We start from the raw sequence: 25,073 nt of genomic DNA on the forward strand, positions 1-25,073 counted from the left end.
GACTAAATTCTTCCAAAGGCTCACCATTACATAAGATATGAAGTTTAGTCGACATTATGCAGTTCATGACTATCTCTACCAAATGTTTAGGTAACCTCAACTCCATTAGAGATTCTCGTATACCCCCACCGAAGGCGATCGTAATAAGCTTTTTAAAATCTATTTTCACTGCCACATATCCGACTTTTCCTTGTTTATCCATCGAATGGAGCATTCTTGCACAATGATAATGTTGTGTCTTAATATGCCTTTGAAGAACAAATTGCACCAAGTCGGGGATATAAGAAGTGAAAGATAGGTTTTAGCTAATTCACAATCACTTTAATCACCAACTTATAAACAATATTGCTTAGCCCAATTGGTCAAAATTGCTTCCGCTTTTGAGGTACATCAATTGTTGGGATTAGAACTACATAAGCATTATTTATTCCTTATGGGAATGCATGACAACCATCACCTCTTGCTCTAGTTTGATAACATTGGGCTTCTCTAGGTCCATAATCATCTTGGCGCGATTCCTTGAATGATGGCATACTCTTTATAACAGCAAAAACCTCACAGGTGTCATCTAGAATTTTGTAGAACACACAATAACCATCTAAAAATTCCCTAATTTAGATAGTCAATTTTTCCTAATAGTAGGATTTTTCTAGAAAAAATAATAAAGTAAAATAATAGTAGGATTTTTCTAGAAAAAATAATAAAGTAAGTGCATTTTTGGTACTTTTGTCTTGAAACTAATTCTGTATTTCTTTTTCTCTTAATGAAAATAAAAGAGCAATACATGTTCTGCCGAATGGTGTAAAATAATAAGTAAGGATACATTTTCAAAAAGAAAGGTATGAGTATTTTGGAAAGTTTATGTAAAAATAAAAGATAATTTAGTCAAAATAAATTGATAAAACAAGAAAATAAAAACAATATTTTGATACACTAAAAAAATATATGAGCACTATATTAAGAAACAGATAGAGTATTGTACTATTCGGTGGTAACCCAACCGTAGTGGTGTCAAAACAGGTTCTGGGTATACCCAGGGGGAACCAGGTCATACCCGGACAGGTCAAGATTCTGATTGTCAGTGGCCCAGGTCATGATTTGTCAGGTTTTGTTCAACTGAGTCGAACACATTTAAATCATTGAATTCCTGGGTGCCGAACAGGTCTGAGCGTTCCATTTACAAACCGATCCAATCCTGGATATGATCACCCGTTGATATTTTTTTGCCCGGTTTGCGCAGGTCGTATTTAGGTTTCATGTACGGTTGTGTTAAGTCAAATGTATTCGGGTTGAATTAGTAATAACCTGAGTTCGATCATTGTGAAACATCAGGTCCATTCGCTATTGAACGTCCATTCAACTTTGGGTAACTCCTGATCGGGCCATCTAAATTAGTATATAGATTAATGTATTGCATTTCGACTATATGTCAATGTATAGATAGTGTATAGATCAATGTGTTACGTTTCTAGCTAGTATACATTAGTATATATAAACACAAAGTAATACAAGTGGATCAGTGTATAGATTAGTTAATGTAAGTGGGTAATCATTATGATAATCGTCCTCGAGTATAATGTGTTTCATAAACAAAGAAATCTACTTGAATGATTCAAATTACATATTATACTAAACGAATGTGTCAATGGTAGTTGATAGGCTAATTAAGATAACAATACAATATTTGAGTTAATCGTCTTTATAAGAAATGTATTTTGAAACAAAAAACATCTACTTGAGCTATATGTCTTAACTTTGCATATAGTGACTATAAACAAACTATTTTATCAGTAGACTTAAATACTTCAGTACGATATAATAATATTGGAATCATTCTAACTAATACGCGATTGATTATTAATGAACATAGACTCTTAATATGTTCTAATAGCATAACTAACAATAATAATAATGAGTATTATATATTAACTATGAATATATGATCAATTAGTGGATATGAGATTAATACTATAAATAATTATATTTTTTTTTTTTTTGGCAATTCAAAATTATTATTGGCTACCAAAAAAAATTAATACAAACTAAGCAACTTTCCCATCATCTGAGGAAAGAGCACACCAACTACATGATCAAAAGAGTAGAAGATTTCTATCTCTTACATCACATCTCCCAGCAACTCTAAAAACAATTTCTCTAATGGCTTGGCTAACTGTTAAGCATTTCCCACTATACAACCTTTGATTCCTCTGACTCCAAATCATGTAAACTGCCTCTGTAAACAGTTGCACATATAGCTTGGCTTTACAACTTCTGTTATGAGCTTTAGTTGCAGCAATAATTTTCTCTTCTTGAAACCCTTTACCACCTCTGCTTATCCCCAGGAGTTGAAGCAAAGTCCTCCACACCTGATCAGCATATTCACATTGAAAAAACAGATGATTTGTAGATTCTAAATCCTTCTCACAAAGATAACATCTCCTGTTACATTGTATATTCCACTGTTGAAGTCTATCAGTGGTATACAGTCTGTTCTGAACAGCCAGCCAGAGAATAAATTTGCTCTTTGGAGTTGCCTTGTTGTTACTAATCAGCCTTCTCCACTCCACTATATCTTCAGTCTCCACAAGCATTCTATATACAGCTTTGATACTGTATTTTCCTTGCTGTAAAACATTATCCCAGCCTCCTAGTTGCAACAATAAGTCCCTACTGTCAATAATTTTCCTAAGCAACCAAGAAGTGTTACTAGTAATAGTAACACTGTGAATGTTTCCTCGTTTAATGTAGTAAGCATTCACCCATCTCACCCAGAGTTTATCAGTTTTAAAAGCCAAGGCCCACAAAAGTTTCAAAATAGCAGCCTTGTTCCAAATTTTCATATTAATCAAATTCCAACCACCTGCTCTTTTTGGTTTATAAAATTGAGACCAAGCAACAGGAGCTTTGTGAGAAGGATTAGTCTCACCTGTCCATAGAAACCTACAGCAAATTCTCTCAACAGCTTTAATCACTTTTTTTGAGAGAGGGAAGATATGTGCCCAGTAGTTTTGCATACTACTTAGAATGGCTCTTATAAGTTGCATCCTTCCTGCATATGAGAGAAGATGAGCCATCCAACTTTGTGCTCTTTCAGTGATTTTGGTAATCAAAGGTTTGCATTACACAAAAGACAGCTTCCTAGAAGTGAGAGGAATCCCCAAGTATTTAAAAGGGAGGTTCCCTACTGGAAGATGAATAGCATCAGCCAATTGTACTGCTTCTAGCTGAGAGACTCCAGCCACATATAGACAACTTTTATCCACACTTGCTGCTAGACCAGATGCTAGAGAAAAATTTTGAAAAGCAGCCATGATTTTGACAATAGAGCTCATATCTGCTCTTGCAAAGAGAAGCAGATCATCTGCAAACATTAGGTGGGTGAGGTGAAGTTTTTCACACTTAGGGTGAAAATTGAAATCAGGATTCAGTTTGAGTCTACCCAGACACCTACTCAAATACTCCATACAAATGGCAAACAAGAAAGGAGAGAGAGGATCTCCCTGTCTTATGCCTTTTTTTGCTTTAAAAGGCTTAGTTGGGATTCCATCAATAAGCAGAGAGTAAGATGCACTTTGCACACAAGCCATTATCCAAGTAATGCACTTGCAAGGAAAGCCTAATTCACATAACATGCCTTCTAGGAAAGGCCATTCAACAGAATCATAGGCCTTCCTGATGTCCACCTTTATAACACATCTAGGTGAGATGTGGGTTCTCCCATAACCTCTGATTAGCTCTGTAGCTAATATGATATTGTCAGCTATGTGTCTTCCAGGGATAAAACCAGATTGAGCTTGATTTATCACCTCCCCAATAACCTGATGAAGTCTATGAGTGATAACCTTGGAAATGATTTTATACAATGTAGTACAGCAAGCTATAGGTCTATAGTCCTTTGCATGTCTTGCATCAGCTTTCTTGGGCACCAATGTAACAGCAGTTATGTTGACAGGACCATGAAGATGACCATTTTGGAAAAATTCTAGGACAGCTGCAATAACATCATGCTTGATGAATCTCCAGCTTTTTTTAAAAAAGAAAGCATTAAATCCATCCATTCCAGGAGCTTTGGAATCCTCAATATCCCACAAAGCTCTCTCAATCTCCTCTGGACTCACAGGCTTGCTTAATATCTCTTGAGCACCAGGACTCAGCTTAGCACCATCTCTAACTGTTGGGAGGTCTATACTAGGGAGCTCTCTAGCACAAGTGTCCAATAAATTCTCATAGAAACCCACCAGTTCCTGAGTTATATCAGCTTTGTTATTCAATAGCACACCACTTTCTGTATACAGAAGAGCCATTTTGTTTCTAGCTCTTCTGATCTTCATTGCATTGAAGAAAAGCTTGGTATTAGAATCACCTTCCTGCAGCCAGTTTATTCGAGATTTTTGTCTAATAATACTATCATCAATTCGAGACCAAAATCTCAATTGCTCACAACATTCTTTTTCATCTGTCTGCACCCTCTCATCATGTTGTATTTGAGGAAGATCCTGAATAGCAGCAAGCCTTCTTCTAAGCTCCTCCACTTTCAAATGAGCTTGAGAGTAATGTCTAGTATGAAGAGCTTTGAGAGCCACCTTCACCTTCTTAAACTTGTTCCAGACAAGTTTCATTTTATATCTCTCTTGCCTTCTCTCCAAGCAGTAGTCACTGTCTCTTCAAAATCCTTGTGTTCACACAGAATGTTATTGAATCTGAAAGGTCTGCTGCCTTCCTCTCTTGAATTTACTAAGTCAAAAATCAAAGGGGAGTGATCTGAAACTCCATTTGGCAGGTAATTGACTTTCACATCAGGAAATTGAGTCATCCATTGAGCATTAACAAAAGCTCTATCTATTCTACTAGCAATTCTAGAAGTCCCAAGACCTTTATTACTCCATGAATAATAAAAACCCATACTTGGAGCTTCAATTACATTCCCTCTCTGAATAAAATCTTCCATATCTTGAGTTTCAGCCTCACTAACCATGGCCCCATTGACTCTGTCATCCACCTGATAAATAGCATTAAAATCACCAATGATAATGCAAGGCTTGTCACAAGTGGCAATCACCTCTAATAATTCAATCCATAAGCTCTTCCTATCATTGATAGTATGGAGCCCATATACACTAACAAAGATGAACTCCACAGTTGCATCTAAGCTAGTAACCTCAGACACCATAACCTGCTCAGATTGCTTCACCACTCTCAAACAAACCTCAGCAGCTTGCCAACCCACCCACATCCTACCTCTAGGGGAAGATGAGTAGTTACAACACCAACTCCAGAATCCTCCCAATTTTCTCTGCACTTTTAGCACATTTGGGCTTCTAACTCTTGTCTCCAGAAGAGCACATACTGTAATTTTCTTCTCAGCTAGGAAATGCTTGATTTCCTTTATTTTACTAGGGTCATTTAAACCCCTAACATTCCAAGATCCCACTATCATTAAGACAAATAAGGGTTTGGTCCCTTAGCACCTCCAGTTCTCCCTGGATCCTGATGATTACTGTATTCAATCATTCTTGAAGCATACATTGGTAGCTTCCCTTTATCCTTTGTCTTTCTAGTAACCACTTTCCACCCACCTTCTGCTTCCATTTCCTTCTCTTGCTCATCCTCTTTTGTAGCTACAGGTGTTTGAGTAGGGGTAATTAGTGAGCTAGGATCTACCTCAATAACAGGACCCCCACCTAAGTTAGGATCTACTGCTAATGAGGGACCCTCTGCATCACAATCACCCTTTTGACTTGTCTCAGCCACTTCCTGTATCTGGACCACTTTGTCTTTCTTCTGAACCCACTGTTTTTGTGTAACTTTCTGCATTCTATTCACCTTAGCCTCACAATTATGTCCCACTTCATTACATTTCTTACAATAAGCTGGGAGCCAATCATACAGCACTGGTTGAACAATAGTCTGACCATTAGGGTCAGCTATTTTCACCATTTTCTTCACCTCCCTAGTCACATTCATCTCCACCAATATCCTTGCAAAAGAAACTCTTAAAGCTTTTGAAGTACATTCATCAGCATATAAGGGTACCCCAATCAAACTACCAATCCTGCTTAGAGAATCCTCACTCCAACAGTTCAAAGGTAGATTTGGCAACTTTATCCATATAGGTATCACCTTCAGTACTTCATTATGAAAGTTAAAGCTTGCTGTCCATGGCTTGACAATCATAGGCTTGCCATAGAATAAGTGAGGGCCTGCAAAAATTACATCATCCCTACCTTCTCTACTTCCCATTTTCACCACAAAATACCCCTCTTCATGTTTAAACATCTGAGGTTCATTCCCCAGATTCCAGTTCGCCATAATAAATTATTTTAGTGCTGTAAGTGTTGGGTTTTGACCAACTACATACACTATCACCGCATTCATCCAGATTTCATTCATTTTATCAACCTCAGATTTCTCTAGTTTTGCAATAGAAACTCCATCAACTACAGTAGGTGCAACAAATTTTAAACCCATACCTCTATCGGAGATTTTGCTCTGAGCTGTAAAGGACTTCCAGTTTTGTCTTGCTTCTTCCCCAAAAACAACTCCTGCAGCAGCATTGGCCTTAACCGATTCCGGCAACGTAACATTTGACGGGCTCATAGTTACTGTTTCATTCATTTTCTCATGAACCTCAACTACAATATCTTCCTGAGATTGTTCCTTATGTTCTAGAGGCTGAACCGATGCCGGCGAACCATTTTCCGGCACAGTTGCCTTCTTCTTTCTCCCCATGGGAGCAGCTTGGTGCACGATAGTGTTTTACCTTATCCTACACCAGAGCGCTTTCTTAGAGAGAAAGTTTCTTTCTTCTCATTCTCATTAATCACAATATTTTTTAAAATGGGGTTATAAGGTATGAGATTTGGGGTTTAGGGATGTGGAACATGGAGATTAGTTGTTATGAATAATAATTTGGTGGGATTATTTGTTTTCTTAAGGCAAAATCCAAAATCATCTAATGGGCAAAATCTAAACCCTTAGATCATCATAATCAAGGGCACACAAGAAAATAACACAAAGCACACGAATCATGAATATTAACCATTGGATATATGTCATAAAACAAAATGAACCGTTAGATCGTCTCCTACCCTATTACATTCTCCCATCTCTCCTCCAAACCTAAAAATCCTATTTCTCTATGTTCAGTCGCTGCTCTTTCATCACCTCAAAAAAAAAAAAACCGCTGCTCTTTCATTGTGCTGCTCCTTCCTTCCTTTCTCTGTCCTTGCCGGAATTCGGCCGCCACCACCACCCTTCCTCCCTTTTAAGATGCTCTTTCTCTCTCATCTCTCACTCTCGTCTGCTAGCCTCTCTCATCCTCCACAACCAATGTGTTCGTTCGCCTCTCATCATTCTCGCTTAACATCAACGTCATTCTCGCTGCACATATGGGGTTTTGTTCAATTTTCTTGGGCTTTTGTTCGATGTTTTTACGGGTATATTAATCTATTTTGTTCGAAAATTTTTGGGGTATTTTAATCGGCTTTGTTCGAATTTTTAGGGATTATATCGCTTGGTTTATGCACATAGTTGATCTGGGTTTATGCTGAAAATTTTTGCTCGGTTAATGTTCATAATTTTCTGGGTAACTGGTTTATGTGTTTCGTTTCAGGGGTTTTCTTTTTTCATTAGGGTTTCGGATCTAATCTTGTTCTTGAATTTTGTTTTATTTAAATTTGGATCTATTTTCGGTTGATTTAAGTTATGTTCTTGTAATTTGTTTGACTGAAATTTTTTATCTATTTTCGGTTGATCTGAATTTTTTTTTTTTAATTTTTTTGAGGGGCTGTTGATCTAATTTTTTTTCTTGTATGTATTTTAGTTGACAGGATGAAGATGAAGAAGACCCTAAAAGATGATGAAGAACGTGGATGAAGATGTTTCAGATTTTCTTTTTCAATTTTTTTTTTGAAATATTAAGTTAAAGTTTGATAGTATGTAATGTGTTTAAAGATTTTAGCATTGTAAATTACATAAAGTATTAATTTTAATCATATAAATTGATTTATTTTTACATGTTATGTTTATTTAATGCCATCTTCTCAACACTTGATGATGCCATTCAATTTGGGCATTGGAATGAAATTAGCAACTCTAAATACTTGCTATTTTTAATTTTTTTTATTTAGCAATTACGACCAGATTTTCTGGTCGTAAATGATAACTTTATATATATATATATATATATATATATATATATATATATAATATATATATATATATATATATATAGCAATTACGACCAGAAACTAAATCTAGTCGTAAAGTTATTTACGACCAAGCCTTTTACGACCACCGGAGACCACACATGTTTCTGGTCGTAAAAGGCTTTTTCGACCAGTTTTGAGCTTTTTACGACCAGAAATCTGGTCGTAAATGGCACATTTTCTTGTAATGTAAAATATATATTATTTTATTTGGTTCAACTGAATTATAGTTGAATTCGGGTCTATCATAAATAAATCGGGTTAAATCACATATTTGCAGGGTCTGGTTGGATTTTAAGTTAATATTTAATATCTTGTTAGATTATGGTCGGGTTCGGGTTTGAAAGCAGGTCCGTCTGAACAGGTCAGAATATAATCTTGTCGGGTATCGGTCGGGTCTGGGTAATCCCAGGTCAGGTTTCAGTCAAATCTGGAGACTGACCTTCACAGATCGAACCAGGTTCAAGTCAGGTCAAAATCAGATTGACCCAGCGATCAGATCTGTTTCTGACACCACTACCCAACCGTCAACCTTGTACATTAGTTACGATGGGCCTGGCCCACCCCCCAGCATTTGCAAGTGGAACCGTGGTTTCATAAAATTGAAATGACAGCATTCGCAAAAACTTTTTATTGCAACAACCTCCTATTGTCCTAGATCACTAATAAGATATTTGATGAACTTAATTTAATGATAACACAATTCATAAACTATCGCTACAACTTGAGGGGTAAGGTCAAAGCTCTGAAATGAAAATATAATTATCTACATGACGACCTTTTTATCGCAATTATACTCTATCATTGCTACTCCACTTAGCCTCAATTTTTTTTAAGGGACGCATACTAAAAAGCTGCGTCTTTCGGCACTACGTGCGTAAAAGCATGCTCGATACACTATGATCACCAAACTTACGGCATCACTCTCCCGTTTGCTACCTAAAACAAGGTTCTCCATATTAAAAAATATAATTCTAATTATGACTCTACATATAGCAATTATTGTTATGTGTCCTTAATCTGCACTAATAGATAAAAAAGTGTTAAGAATAACCCCTGTGACTGTAAGCCATGTGGTTAGTAGAGCAACTAAATTGTAGTTTGAGAGCCTTAGAGCTTGTTTGTTATCGTTTCTTGTTTTTTGTTTTCAATTTTTTAAAAATTAAAAAATAAAAATAGAAAATAAGAAAAAGTGTTTTTCACTTTTTAGTTGTCCGTTTTCAAAATCATCATGTTTTTAATAAGTTTAATTTGACTAACTTTTGATCCATTATACGACATAATATGACTTTTAAATACAAAAAACCAAAAATCTAAAAACCACAATGATGACGAACAAGCCCTTAGTTATTGATTTTAGAATTGGTAATTTGAGATTGCAAAAATCGAGGACTAAGACTCCCTCCATTCTTTTTTTTTGCAACACTTTGATTTTTAGACAATTTACAAACTCTACTAGTTTATTTTTGGTGATTTATAGCTAAGAAAAAACATGGGATCTCGTTAGATTTGGTCCAATGTATTTTCCGAATATTTACTTTTTATAATTTTTAATTATCAATATTCGAATATATTAATGATTGAAGACATTAAAGTTGTGCATTGACAAGAGTTAAAGTCAAATTATTGCAAGTAAAAAGAAGCAAAAGAAGTTTTATTTATTTATTTTCTAACATCCATCTAAAAAGATAGATAATCTTTTATTTACTTTAGAATGCTAATGAGCACCCTTTGCCTCAATATAAGTTTGCCACTACACAGGGCAGTACTTATCAAAGTCATGAACCCAACTGACTTAATGTAGCATCATCATTTAAAATGAGTAGAAATAAAGGTTAAGCATGTAGCATGAAGCATGTCAACATGATATTGATATGACTAGAAGCCATGATCTCATCAAAAGAAAATAAAATGACCCTTTCCCGGCCCATTAATACAACAGCAGATTTGACAGACTAAATCTACATATAGTAAACGTACAGTAAAATGGAGATCGAAAAGTCGACTAATTTATTCACTTATTTGTTACAAAAATTATTAAAAGAGACGGTCTAATTTTAATATTATAGTAGACCTAGTCACTAAATGGATTAAACAAGTCACCGAAAGAAATTAACCTATCACTATTGGGCTAATTCTCTTTTTAATATTGAGCTTACCACTGCCTAATTTTAATTTAAAAGTAGGCGATCTCTTACAAGACAAACTCTATTTGTTATTATGGCTATTTACTGTCTATCGTCATTTTTTACTACCTTCCTAATTTACGATATTGCTTTCAGATCTCCAATTACTTTTCGTTTTAGATTATATTTGAGGAATAATTAACAGGAATGTTAACAACTATGGATGTTTCGTCATTTTAATCCCAACTAAAAATTATTTATGAGCACTCCCAACATTGGGGTATGTTTTCTAAAAACGATTCTAACAGGTTAGTGACCTTCTACAATAGGTAAACCCTATAAAACCACCACCCAAACCACCCCTTCCCCACCCTAAAAATTGCCACCCCAACCCCACCCCTAAAATTGCCACCCTACCAGCCCCTCCTCAACCGCACCCATCCCCACCCCGTCCCCTTTATAACCCCCTCCCTAAACCTACCACCCCTTTCAAAACCTCCCTCCCCTACCACCCCGTCCCCACATCCACAGATACACCCACACCTATTTCCCCACTCTCACCATTTCACCATAGCAAAATCGGGCCAAAACGATGCGTTTGATGCCTACGTTCCACAAATTTCACAACCCATAATAGTTTTCGAGGTGGATGACCGAAGATTAAAATCCCCAACATTGTGCTCCAATTGAATGTTGCTCCACATTTGAGTGATACTTCTTTTGTTCTTGATTTTCTGGTTCCGGCCGTCGCGAATCGGGATGGAGTTGTTGTTTTTAGTGGCGATGAAGTGACAAATAGTAGTGGTTAATTGTATGAGGTTACGTGTTTGTTGAAGTCTGTGATTCGAGACCAAGCTTACTTGTTAATGGCTAGGGAGTGAGAAGGTTGGGGTAAGGGAGAGAGAAAAGGAGGAAGACGGAGAGCGATCTGAGATGGTCACCAGCGTGACGAAGAATGGTGGTAGGGAAGGGAGGATGTAAGGGCAGGGGAAAGAGAAAAGGAGAAAGAAGAAGAGTGAGGCTGAATGGCGGCAGGGGAGTAGTCCTTAGGATACGTTTTCTAAAAACATGTAAAAAAAAATTAGGGAAATTTCCTGAGTTACCCTTGAGGTTTGGCTTAATTCTCAATGCAAAATACCCTTATTGAATTTTGAAGTTCAAAGATTAAGTTTCAAGGGTACCTTTGGAAATTAATGCACTTGAATTTCGGTATATGATAAGGGTATTTTGAGCCCAAACACAAAGTTCAGGGGTATTTGAGGAATTCCCCGAATGTGAGGGATAATTTGACAATTACGTCAAACCTCAGGGGTACCTAAGGAAATTTCCCAAAAATTTAACTTGTTGAGTAGATCATCAGTCAAATATGTCCGTTTTTAGAAAACGTATCCTAAGAACTACTCAAAAATAATCCTTAGTTGGGATTGAAAAGAATACAACACCTATAATTTAGATTGTTTTTGTTAATTTTTTCTATATTTTATTGGCATGACTAACCTCTTGCGCATTGAAAAGAACCAAAAAACAAATATGATGGAGAATGGAGATTTGTTGAAAAATTTTAAAAAATTATTTGTTGACATCAAAGCTCGTATCATAAAATTTATAACTTATTATTGTGGACAGTGGACCAGAAAATTACAAAATACTCCCTCTATTTCAAATTATAAGGCATTTTAGCTAAAAAAATTTGTTTCAAAATATAAGGTATTTTACATTAAATCGATGTAAAACCAAATGCAACTTTATACTATCAAGATAAGATTATAGGTTATTTTCTATTATCAATACAACATTTAATGTCAATTTTTTATTACCTATGCAAATCTAACTAAAACTAACTAAATTTTTAATATGCGTAAAAGTGGTTTACATGCCTTATAATTTGAAAAGGAGGGACTATATTATTGGTACCAATTATAAGAAGTACTGTCATAAATTTTAAGAAAAAATTGTTACCAACTACAGCTTTAGGTGAGAAACACAAAGCAACGCGCATAACCTCCACGGTAAGAAATATGATAAATAGGTGTAAACATCGGCATAAGACTCGTCAAAAGTCGGCGACTATATCGGAACCCTATATTCTTCTTTATTTTAGCATTTTTTACCTTAGGACATGTTCTCCCCATCTTATTTTTCAATTAAATTCACTTCAGTTCAGTTACAATCAGTTTAGTTTAGTTCAATTATCGGTCCAGTTCAGTTCAGTCATTTAATTCTCTAATAATAAAACAATGATAATTATTATTATCATCATTATTATTATTACTACTATTACTGTTACTATTATAAATATTAATATCATGATTACAATTATTATTATATTATTTTTGTTATTATTACTCCTATTACCATTGCTTTTAATATTATAATTAAAAATATTATTATTATTATTTTAATATTGCTAATTATTTTTTTGCTAATACTTTTTTTATATGATTAGGCTAATTATATTGAAATGATAATTCAAGCATAAGAAGTAACCCCACTGCTTTCTTTTTATCTTTCTCACTTTCATGTGCACATCTTCCAATGCACATCTTTGAACTTAAATATCTTTCATTATATAATAGAAAAAATTATAACGATTAAATATTAATAATGTACTAATTGAGACGAACCAAACAAGACCCCACATAATTATATTTTTTCTTATAAATTGGAAAAAAATTGAGAATATTCTCTCTTAGTTTGAATAGTGTCAAGATTGTAAGTGAGAATGATATAAAAAACAGAGGGAGTACACATTTCGATAATATTTGCCATTGTTCAAAGTACAAACTTTTTAGTAGATGACAACACTAATACTATTAACAATAACAACAATAATACTTGTCATTGTTGAAATGAAAAAAAAAATATACACGTTTTGATAGTTGAAATTGGAGGGAGCAAACTATTACCTTGGTTGGGCATGAACGAACCGTGATGCCGCTCGAAAAAAAAGAGAAATAGAGATAATATTTAATTCAAAGAACAGGTTGTGGTGAAATGCCCCTTTAGTTTTTAAAGGTTGTGGTGAAGTAAAAGTTAAACCTTAGTGGCAAAGAATGGCCCAGAATCCAAAAGTTATAAGTATTTAATTTAGCTTTACATTGCAAGTATGTAGTTTGTATTTTTTTTTAAAATCGAAAATTGTTAAAACTAATGTACACATCGCATTAAATTTTTAACATTCTTTTTAAGCGTTGGGTGATAAAGTATATTCTATATTTCGATATTCTAATTTTGTTCGTCAAGTTATTAGTTTATTTTTCTATTACGGACTACTCCATATATCTCACAATAATATACTATTATTATTTAATAATTTATTACAACAATTTATTATTATTATTTTATTTAATAACTTATTATTATTATAAATCATTATTATGAATTTATTATTAATTGAATAATATTATCGTATATTATTATCACTATTGTTAGTTATAATTTAATATAATTTAATTCAGTTCAGTTCAGTTGCAGTCAGTTCAATTCAGTTTAGTTGTTTTATGTCGCAGAGAATATACCCTTAGTCTAAGGTTATGGTCCTTCTTTTTTGAGTTATTTTACAAATCATGTGCAACCCTAATGATAATATTTGAGAAAATTACTTCCTTGGTTTCTTATTAATTTACACATTTTTTGGTCTATTTATTTTAAATCTATACACTATTATTTTTTCTATTTTAATAATATATTCCATTTACTTTGTCTATTAATCTATCTATGTCATTCACTTTTTAATATTTTAACCCACTTTTTAGTATGTCTTTCACGCTTTTCGATTTCTTTCTTCACCTTTTGAGTTTCTCTCTTATACTTTTGTACTCCCTCCGTCACTAAACACTCTTGACACTTATATCAAGGCAGGTAGTTTTAGATAATAAGTTATTGTTTGATTATCAATTGTTATTTTAATGAAAAGTAGATTTGATAGGAGTTATAAGTTAGTAAAAGTAGTATTATTTTATTTTAAGGAGAGAGAATGTGGACCATGGTTATAGTTGGTAGGTAATAAGAGTGATATTATTTTATTTGGAGGAGAGAGAGTGTGGGTCAATAGTTCAAAAGGTAGAATAATTAAAATAATAGTGGATCATATCCCAAAATAGAAGTGTAAAGAGTATTTTGGGACAGATAGAAAGGGAAAGTGTAAAGAGTATTATGGGATGGAGGGAGTACTTCATTCTTGGTCCTCCCCCAAAGTGAAGTGAGTAAATTAAAAAGAAACGGAGGGAGTAAAAGAAAAGGATAATTAGAACTTAAAAATCGTGTCTAGTGAGAGAGAGAGGGGAAAGGCAAACAAAGTGAGAGGGAATAGACAAAGAAGCCGGTGTGCGAGCAACTAGTAATTGTACCTTAGTGAAGAAAAAGAATCCCCACAAGAACCGCCACACTTCTACCAACCGTTGAACCTCAACCATCAAAACAGCCTACATTAGATTTATCCCTCTAAACATCCACCAAGCTCAAATCCTTGAAATTTTCCACCGATATGGATCAATCTCAACCATATACTTACCTCCTCAATCAGATCCCCATAATCAATATCGATAGCATTCATCAAATTTCTCTCACCACACTCTCTTCACCATGCCATCAAATTGGAAAACGGAGAAAAAATTGGAAATTTCATATTAAAAATTAAACCCGCAAAGTTTGACAAACCTGATTTTCCATCCCTCCACACCCAAACTCACATTCCAAATCAAAACCAGAATCCTGCGAAATCCACAACCAAAACAAATATGAGAGACAACAGATCCTATAGAGAGGTTGCCTCGCCCACCACCACTACCAAATCCAAACCACCACCCCAACCGTAACCATCCTATGGTAAATGCATCCTCAATTGATATCTATTTCTCACTCCAAACAATCGAACCCCAACCGGATTTTTTCTCACAAGACCTATCTTCTTTACGAATAATTAGCTCAAGAGTGTTAGGTGAAGAAGAAGAAGAACAAAACCGAAAAAACATATCTTTTGAAGTTTTAAAAGTGAAAAAAATTACAGAGAATGAGGAGTTATTTAGTAAAAGCGTCATTGGTGTTGCCCACTTTTCTTCCTCATCTAACTATATTCTAGATCAAATCCATGCTAAAGGAGTTCTATGCCTTAAAATCCACCCCCTTGGGGGTATGCTTCATCTAATAAGATCTGATACAAGGGAAGACAAAATGGAAATTATTCAAAGCAAATGGTTATCAAAATGGTTTATTGAGATCAGGGAGGTCAACGACAAATCTGGCGAGAAACATGGTTATCCATTCATGGGGTACCCCTGAAAGCTTGGGGATGTGACAACTTCCTTAAGATTAGGAGTATCTTTGGAAAAGTTCTCTCAATATACCACAAAAAATCTAATAATGCAAAAATCTTAGTAACCACATATTTCATGTTCAAAATAAATTCAAAAATAGTTCTCAAGGTTGATGGAAATAGGTCCAATATATTCATATGGGAGGATAGAACCCAAAATCCACCTACAAGGAACAATGTATGTCGTTGCAAATGCCAACAAAAAATAACTACGGTGCCAGCGAAGATGACAATGACGATGACGTCATGGATGAAGAACCAAAGGAATCTAATTCTTACCATAGCCCCACAGCCGAAATGACTTTTGGGTCTCCCAATAATTCTCATGCATCCTTGGGAATTGACCAAGAAGCCTCTGGAAGCCCACTGATTCACATCCTCAATAACTCGCTTCATACTGATGGCTCCTAGTTACATCTCACTTCCCAAAGCCCTCCTTCCATATTCCTCTCAAAAAACACATGTTAAAACAATCCAAAAAGTCAACCTTTCTTTTTCCAGGCACTCCAAACTTCCCCTCTCTCGAATTTGTACCAACCCAATGCCACTCAAGCCCAATCATCTCATAGTCAGATAAAATCCAATGGCCCAAAAAATAAGAATCAGACCTTTAGTCCACCCTAAACTCAATCAAAAGCCCCCAAAAATCAACAAAAATCAAGCTCAACAATTATGGGATCCACCTCCTTCTTAGGCCCTTACTTCTCTCCAGGATTTGAGGATCCATCTCATTTGAAAAAAAAATAAGCCAGGCAAAAAAACGAACGAAAAAACTGAAGAAAAAAAAGAAACAAAAACTAGCCTCATCAAAGAATCATCCTCAATCGAATTTTGAGCCCCTCTCTACAGATGATATATGCATCAGGGTGGATGATGTCATCAACATAGCAAAGACCTAGAGGTGATCATGGGCCGGGCCGCGGCCAAAAAAAATTTCCCATTGGTCGGGCCGGGCCTAAATTCAGGCCGAATTTTTGTGTCCAAAGCCCGCTAATTCGGGCCTAAATTAGCGGGCTTTTGCGGGCCAAAACGGGCCGGGCCAAAAAATAGACTAAAAAGTCGTTTTTGGCTTGCCCAAAACCCGGCCCAAAAGCGGGCCGGGCCGGGCCAAAATGATCACCTCTACAAAGACCTTAGGTCTTTCATTGAGTGGCTCCCAAGCAGACTTAAGAGCAAGAATCGACGAAATCCTTGCTGATTAATGGCAAAATTGGAACTCTAATTGTGCGTGGATTCACTTATGCTCATCAATTTTCATATCATCCAATGTCTGCTCTCTCATGGAATATTAGGGGTCTTGGAGCTCGAGCCAATCGAAGTACCCTGGGAAATTGATCACAAAGCATGCTCCATCCTTCATTTTTATCCAAGAGACAAAAATGGAAGAAATCTCACCCAAAATCCTTCCCTCCTTCTACAAATCATCAAACTTAACTCATTCTTTCAGCCCCTCCTCTGGAAACTCGGGTGGCCTTGTTTCAATCTGGGATTCAAATTTCTTCACTCTAAATCAATCCACTATCCATCGCCATTGGATAGCAATTAGTGGTATTATACCATCACTAAATTTTGAATGCGTGTTAATTAATATGTATAACCCATGTGCTGCTCTTGACAGGTCTCACGTTTGAAAGGAAATTTAAGACTTTATTCTCAAGATTCAACACCCATGTCTCATCATAGGAGACTTCAATGAAGTCTTGTTGGCAAAAGAAATAGGAAGCTTATCATTATCACAATCTGGATCGAATGATTTAAAATGCTTAGCAACCTCAATCTTATAGAAATACATTCTTCTTCTAGAGGTTTTACTTGGTTTAGGGGAATCCCAAATGCTTGCTTGATAGACTGTTCGTCCAAGACGAATTGACCTCAATCACCCCTTCTCTCAAGATAACTCTTTTGCATCGAGGGCTCTCGGACCATTGTCCATTATTGATGCATTCTCTGGATCGGAATTGGGGGCCCAAACCCTTTCGTTTTCAGAATTGCTGGTTATCAGACCCAAATTGCATTAAAATCATTAAAAAGGCTTGGCTCAAGAGTGCACACTCATCACTCTCTAGAAAAATTGAAAGAAGACAACGCTCATCTCAGGTCTTGGAATAATTTTGATTATGAGAAAATTGATGCTAAAATTCATGTGCTGGAGCAACTGGTTCATGATCTAGATGAGACCTCAAATCATTGTGCCTAGGTCAAATGGAATTGAGAAAAAAAAGAGAGGCCCAATCTGATCTTTGGCAATGGACAAAACGTAAAGAAGTCTATTGGGTCCAACAATCTCGCATATTGTGGCTAAAAGTAGGACATCTTAACACTAAATTTTTTCACATGGTGGCATCAAACAGGAAAAGACGCAATGGTATTGCTTCAATCAAAATCAATGGCTCGACAATTCCTGATCATGTGGAAATTAAATCGTGTGCAAAAAATTTCTTCAAATCTATATTCCATGAAGATTTCCAGGTTCGACCAATCTTTGATGGACTCCATTTCGATCAGCTCACTTAAGATCAGATTGATGCTCTTATTGTCCCTCTTTCATCACGAAATAGACCAAGCAATGGCATCTTGTGATCTAGACAAAGCCCGGGGCCTGATGGCTTTAATTTCAAGTCTATAAAAGCATCTTGGGATATTATAAAACACGACATCTACTCTGCGATCCATGACTTTCGGTCCTCGTGCGAGCTCCCTTTTGGCAGCAACACTGCTTTCATTACCCTAATTCCGAAATCAGATAATCCATAAGAGTTCAAGGATTTTCGATGAATTAGCATGGTCGGTTGTGTGAACAAGATCATCGCTAAAGTTTTGGCTAGAATACTGCAGAAAGTAATGAATTCACGTATAGGCCCACTCCAATCCTCCTTTATCGAAGGTAGGCAGATTCTCGACGGGGCTTTAGTTACGGGGGAGCAGATTGATTCTTGTAGACGTTTGAAATCACCCGTTACTATCTTCAAATTAGACTTCCACAAGGTATTCGACAATGTCTCGTGGAATTTCCTTCATTGGGTAATAGAGCAAATGAATTTTCCCCTTTTATGGCACCAATAGAATATGTCGTGTGTCACGTTTGTATCAGCCTCAATCCTTACTAATGGATTTCCTTCAACCCCCTTCACCCTCCAAAGAGGTTTGTGATAAGGTACCCTCTTTCCCCTTCCTCTTCACTATTACTGTCGAATCATTGAACCAATCGATCATAAAAGCAACAACCTTGAATCTTTGGCAAGGCATCGTGGCTTGTTATGATTGCCCCGCTATTACTCATCTGCAATATGCGGATGATACCCTGATATTCTCCCCCAGGCTTGACTACCTTAAGAGCATAAAAATGGCACTCATTCTATTTCACTTGGCTTCGGGACTTAAAGTGAATTTTCACAAAATCTCCTTGATTGGGATCCATGTTGATGCTCCTTGGCCAAAAAAAAACTGCCAACCTATTGCTCTGCAAGACTGACTCACTGTCATTCAAATATCTCGGTCTGCCAATTGGTGGATCATCTTTCCGCATTAAGACTTGGGACTCTTTTTTTGAAAGAATGGAGTGCAAGCTTGCCTCTTGGAAGGGCAAATTATTATCCATTGGAGGACGCTTAACCCTCATTAAAGCGTCATTGGCAAATATCTCGTTGTACTTCATGTCTTTATTCCCTCTTCCATCGGGAGTCTTGGAGAAAATAGTTAAAATTCAGAGGATTTTCTCTGGGGTGGAGTTGGTGAAAAAAAAGCAATACCTTTGGTTTCTTGGGGCATTACCCAACTGCCGAAAAATCTGGGTGACCTAAGTGTCGGGAATTTAAAGTTCCGTAATATCTCTCTCTTATTCAAATGGATTTGGTAATTTCTTCAAGACCCAATCCATCTATGGAGGTATGTAATCCAATTGAAATATATACACTCTCCCTTCTTCACCATTGGTGACCTCTCAATCCCCTCATCTGGCGGTCCATGGAGAAATATTTGTCGTGCCATCCTCAACAGTCCAGCCTTGAAGTCCTTGATTGAAACAGGTGTTCGAAGAAAATTGGATCGGGCTCATCTTCATATTTTTGGCATGATTTATGGTTGGGGGCTGAGCCTCTCAAAATTAAATTCCCCAAGATCTTCTCCATTACCACTTTCCCTGCAGCAACAATCCAAAATTGCGGATTTTGGGATGGGGGCAGATGGTTATGGACTTTCTCATGGAACAAATCACTCAGAAGAAGGGATATATGCGAGAAATTAATTCTCGACCAACTGCTCTCTCAAGTCTCACTAGATCCCAATAATGATGACCATCGCGTATGGTCCTTTGACAAATTTGGGTACTTATCTACTAAGTCTCTCATCTTCGAACTAGCAAAATCCACTATTCCACAAAATCATGACATTATCAAAGGCCTTTGAAAATGCCTAGTTCCACACCAGATTAAGGTGTTTATTTGGACAACCCTCCTCAACCGCATTAACACTTGTCACAAGCTTCTCAAAATGGGACTGATTGATGCATCCGAGACCTTTGTTCCTTTTGTAATCATTACTCCGAGCAGTGGATCACCTTTTTCTCCACTGTGAATTCTGTTCGCCAATTATGGGAATGGTGGTTAGATTTATGGAATGTCAAATGGGTATTCCCAGGTCGCTTGAGGGAATTACTTGATCAATGGCACATTTCGATAAAGAACGATTTTTTTCAAGAAAGTGTGGTTAGCTTCATTCTTCATTATAATTTGGTCCTTATGGAAGCAAAAGGAACACCCGCGTCATCAATAATGTGTCAAGCTCCTTGGCCAACCTCCAGGACTTGATTCTCCTAAGGATGGGGTGGTGGATCAATGCTTGGAGTGACCCATTCCCATACTCCCCTACTGATATTCAGAGGATCCCGAGTTGTCTTCTATGGAATGCCTCCCATATCCTCAAATCTATCACATCTCACCCCTCATCATGGTCTCCCCCAGCAATTGGCCGTCTAAAGTGGAACGTGGACGCCTCCTTCAATCCCCATCTCAATCGGTGGAGTTCTTTGAAACCATTTTGTTCACTTCATTTGCCTGTTCTCGTGCCCAATTCCCACTATGGAAATAAATAGTGCGGAAGTATTATCCATCCATAGAGCAATATCAATCTCATTGGCCCAAGACTCTCTTCGAAACAGTGCATTTGATCTTGAATCGGACTCAAAAAACGTTGTCACTTGGTGCAACGAAAGTGATGGTGGCCCTTGGAATATAAAATTTCATCTCAACTTTATCAGAAGCTCATGCAAATCAGGTTTGGCCGCCAAAATCTTCCATAAAGATCGTTCCTCAAACTCGGTAGTTGATGCTCTTGCCAAGCAAGGTCTTCTCAGACTTGACAATTTTGTAGCATGAATGTGATCCTTCTCCTATTAAGTGGATCTTAATGCCTTAGCATCTGTTTTGTATTTCTTATACTTTGAGGAATTTTTGCTCTGTATTCCTAGGCTACATTATTTAGGTTGGAACTCTTATAATCTGAATTATATGGGCTCTTGAGTGGCCACTTAGTAATGGAACTAACCAAAACTATCAAAAAAACAAAGGGAGTAAAAGATAGGCTAAAGTGAAAAAAAACAATTAAAGAAGATTTGTTTCGGTAGAATTATGGGCTTTCGGTGAGCCTCGTGTCAATGTATGCACTCATTACCATAATTCATATTGTGAACGTTTTTCGCTTTAATTAATGTTGCTCTCTACACCTATTTAAACTTTTTATATTTCTGCAATTAATACTCACAATTTAATTTTGTTAAGTCTTTGTTTTATTTGTAATATGTCGCATTGAAGTCTATTAATACTTTTTTTATAATAAAGATGATAGGGATTCTAACTTTTCAATTTTATCCTATTTTTATTAATTTAATCTATCACAATTTTGGCTTTAGAATTGAAACGCGTCATAAGGTTATAGAGAAAAGTTAGAATGAATTGGAAGGGAAACATAGAGGCATGAGAGGAAAAGAAAAACAAAGGTAAAAAGTAGTGAGGAAAATGTAGCATTATATTGTATCTTTGCGAAAACAATTTCCCGCAACTTACAAACTGAACTTCTATACATCGCCCCACAATTACTTAAACTCGTCCCAAAAAATATTAAAATTATATTTATACCCTTCTCTTTTTATTTCTTAAATCACCACCACCATTCCCCTCCCGCCAAGCTGCCACCACCACTACTCACCTCCTGCCAGGCCGCCGCCACCACCACCCTGCTCCTGCTAGGATGCCACCACAACCTTCTCTTTTCTTTTTTCTTAGATCACCACCACCATTCCCCTCCTGCCAAGCTGCCAACACAGCCACTCACCTCTTGCCAGGCTGCCACCACCACCACCCACTTCCTACCAGGTTGCCACCAAAATGCAGGTCAAATTTTTTTATGCCATGGGCGAACGTCCGCGGTGGACGTTCCACCCATGGCATAAAAAAATTTGGCCTGGTTTGTAGGTAGGTGGTGGTGGAGTTCGTAGGAGGTGGTGATGGTGGTGGAGGTCGCATGTGGTGGTGGAGATGTACGAGGTGGTGGTGGCGGTGGTGGGTGGTGTGGAAAAGAGGAAACGGTAAAATGGTCTATAAAAATGAATTTGGGGCGATTTTAAATAATTGTGGGGTGATGTTTAACAAATCCCCTTACAAATCAAACAAAAGTAAATTGAAAAAAACAGCTTCACCTTTTTCCAAATGTAAGAAAGTTGCAAGGAAATATGTTCGAAAGGCCTATGATATGGACACTCTAACTTAGTGGCGGACCCATGAATTTGAATCTGGGGATACAGAGTTACTGACGTACAACTAACACAAAAATAGTAGAAAAAAGTTTCATTAAAATTATTCAATACATAAGTCTTACAACTAAAATATCCATAGTCATACAACCAATTTTGTTAAAAAAATGCATAAGATTGAACTTCAAACTAAAATTACAATTGCATCCTACGAGCCTTCATAATTTGAAATCGAGCAATGATATCTTCATCCTAATGGAATTCATAAAATTAATTATCAAATTCAATTTCAAATTTCAATAAGCAAACCCTAACTAATTAATCAACAATGTCCAAATTCAACAATTTACATCTAAATATTCAATTAATTTAAGAATCTAACATATATAAACTCAGAAAGGTTGAAAAATCTAAAATTAAAACATAGAAGTATAAGCTAACAACTTACAAGCTTCGGATTGATGTATGGGTCACGATTCGAGAAGCCGAAGAAGTCGAACCGGCGTCTGGCGATTTGGCGAAGTCGAATCTCAAGCGTAGGCGCCCCTCACTGGTTTCGTCGAAAGTCGATTCTCGGTATTGGTCGTTCGTACTTCGCTGAATCGCTGGTATCAGGTGTGAGAGAGAGGAGAGAGAAACGAGACTGAAGAGAGAGGAGTCTGAGAGAAAAAATGAAACGCGTGCCTGCTTGCCTTGCATGAATTTTTTTATTTTTTAAAGTTTTTTTAACTGATTTTTTTTTTTAATTTGGGGGTACAACTGTACCCTTAAGTCCCCTTCTAGGGCTATGTTCAGTTCACCTTATTTTTGCTTATTTCAGATCTAATCAGATCAGATCAGATCAGATCAGATCAGATCAGAAAAAATAAGTTCAGATCAGATCAGATCAGAAAAAATAAGTTCAGATCAGATCAGATCAGATCAGATCAGATCAGATCAGCCAGATCAGATCAGATCAGTTCAGATCATATCATGCTTATATTTAAAAATTATTATTATTAAATATCTTTCACTACATATTAATAAAAATTATAATAATTGAATATTAATAAAGTACTCATTGAGACGAATCAAACAAGACCCCACATGACTATTTTTTTCTTATATATTAAGAAAAATCTAAAAGATTATCTCTAATTGTGAATAGTGTCAAGATTCTAAGTGACAAAGATAAAAAAATACAAAGGGGGTATTATTATTTACTAGTACATTTGTTCAAAAGAATTATTATTATTGTTGTTGTTGTACTTATTAATTATTAATATTGGTAATTATTATTAATCTTGTTGTTACCATTATAAATGTCATTGCTATTATTATATTAAGTTATTTTGTTGTTATTAAATAATAGAAAATTAAAAGCCACATGTTAAGAACATAAGATTGACGCAAAAATAAGAAATATATAAAATATGATATCTCAAATTCATGACAACGAAACTACTAATTTCGGATTACATTTCAAAATAAGCTAAGTGTGACATACAAATTATAAATTTAGATTCGGTATACCTCTTCTTACCGAATTCCAAATCTCTCTAGCTATTTGAAGTTGCACGATATTTATTTATTTTTTGCTCAAGTCATAGTTGTTTGTATATCTTGTTCTATTTTATATGGAAAAAAAAGAGTTCAGTTTGCCGACTTCTCAAGTGTGAAACTTTTTTTTAAGGGAAAGTGTGAAACATTGTATAAGTGCTCTTATAAAATAATGACTTGAGTTATATAATTATTTTTAGTAATAATAATAATTATGATTATAATTATTATTGTTGTTCTTATAATAATGATAATAATAATAATTATTATTAATAATAAAAGTTGTATAAAAGTTGTAATAGAAATAAAATGATAATAATAGTAACACTATAAAGAAGATCTTATAATGTATTGCATAATAATGATTTACAAAGTAATAATATAATAGTAATAATATATTTTAAAAAGATAAGATCTTGTTGAAAAAATAAGTTCAGATCAGATCAGATCAGATCAGATCAGATCAGATCAGATCAGATCAGATCAGATCAGATCAGATCAGATCAGATCAGAAAAAATAAGTTCAGATCAGATCAGATCAGAAAAAATAAGTTCAGATCAGATCAGATCAGATCAGATAAGTTCAGATCAGAAAATTTCAGGTGAACTGAACATAGCCTAGGTCTGCAACCGTAGTCTAACTAAAATTTAAAAGCTTGTAATTTTCTTTTCTTTCTCCAGTGCCCACAAATCAAAAAGAAAAATGCTTCATCGGTTCATCTATCACTCAATTATCTTAATATGTTTTTCACTTATTAGCAAGGACATTAGCCCTTACTTCCTTAGGTTAGTCTTTCTAATGATGGATCTTTGAAAATAACGAAAGGTTGTATTTCCAAACATTTTACTTCAAACTCTATTTAAAAGGTTTTTTCCCTCTCAGGGAATGGAATCATACAATGAAATTAGTGCCACAAAAAATTTCAACATAATGGCTCACCATTTATCGTCACAATAGCAGGATAAAGTGGTTGTTGTTACCCTTCTAGATTTTTCCAATTAAAAACTTTGATGGTTCACAACATCACATCGACAACATTGCACAACAATTTAAATGGTTATATGAGACTTGTTAAAGTAACAACCCATTATTGGAGTCGGAACTCTGCTTATACGCTTGCTTCCTTGAAGCAACCACACTT

At 35.7% G+C, this 25,073-nt stretch overlaps 1 long non-coding RNA gene across 1 annotated transcript; it reads right to left on the reverse strand.

Moving 5' to 3' along the window:
- Nucleotides 1-22,471: 22,471 nt before the first annotated feature.
- Nucleotides 22,472-23,472, reverse strand: LOC109136393 (uncharacterized). The gene is made up of 2 exons (XR_002041317.3): nucleotides 22,841-23,472; nucleotides 22,472-22,644 (listed from the first exon to the last, which is right to left on the reverse strand). It is a non-coding gene; the product is annotated as an uncharacterized LOC109136393 (long non-coding RNA).
- Nucleotides 23,473-25,073: the final 1,601 nt, after the last annotated feature.

Source organism: Beta vulgaris, chromosome 3, assembly GCF_026745355.1.
Source record: "Beta vulgaris subsp. vulgaris cultivar EL10 chromosome 3, EL10.2, whole genome shotgun sequence".
Lineage (NCBI taxonomy): Eukaryota > Viridiplantae > Streptophyta > Magnoliopsida > Caryophyllales > Amaranthaceae > Beta > Beta vulgaris.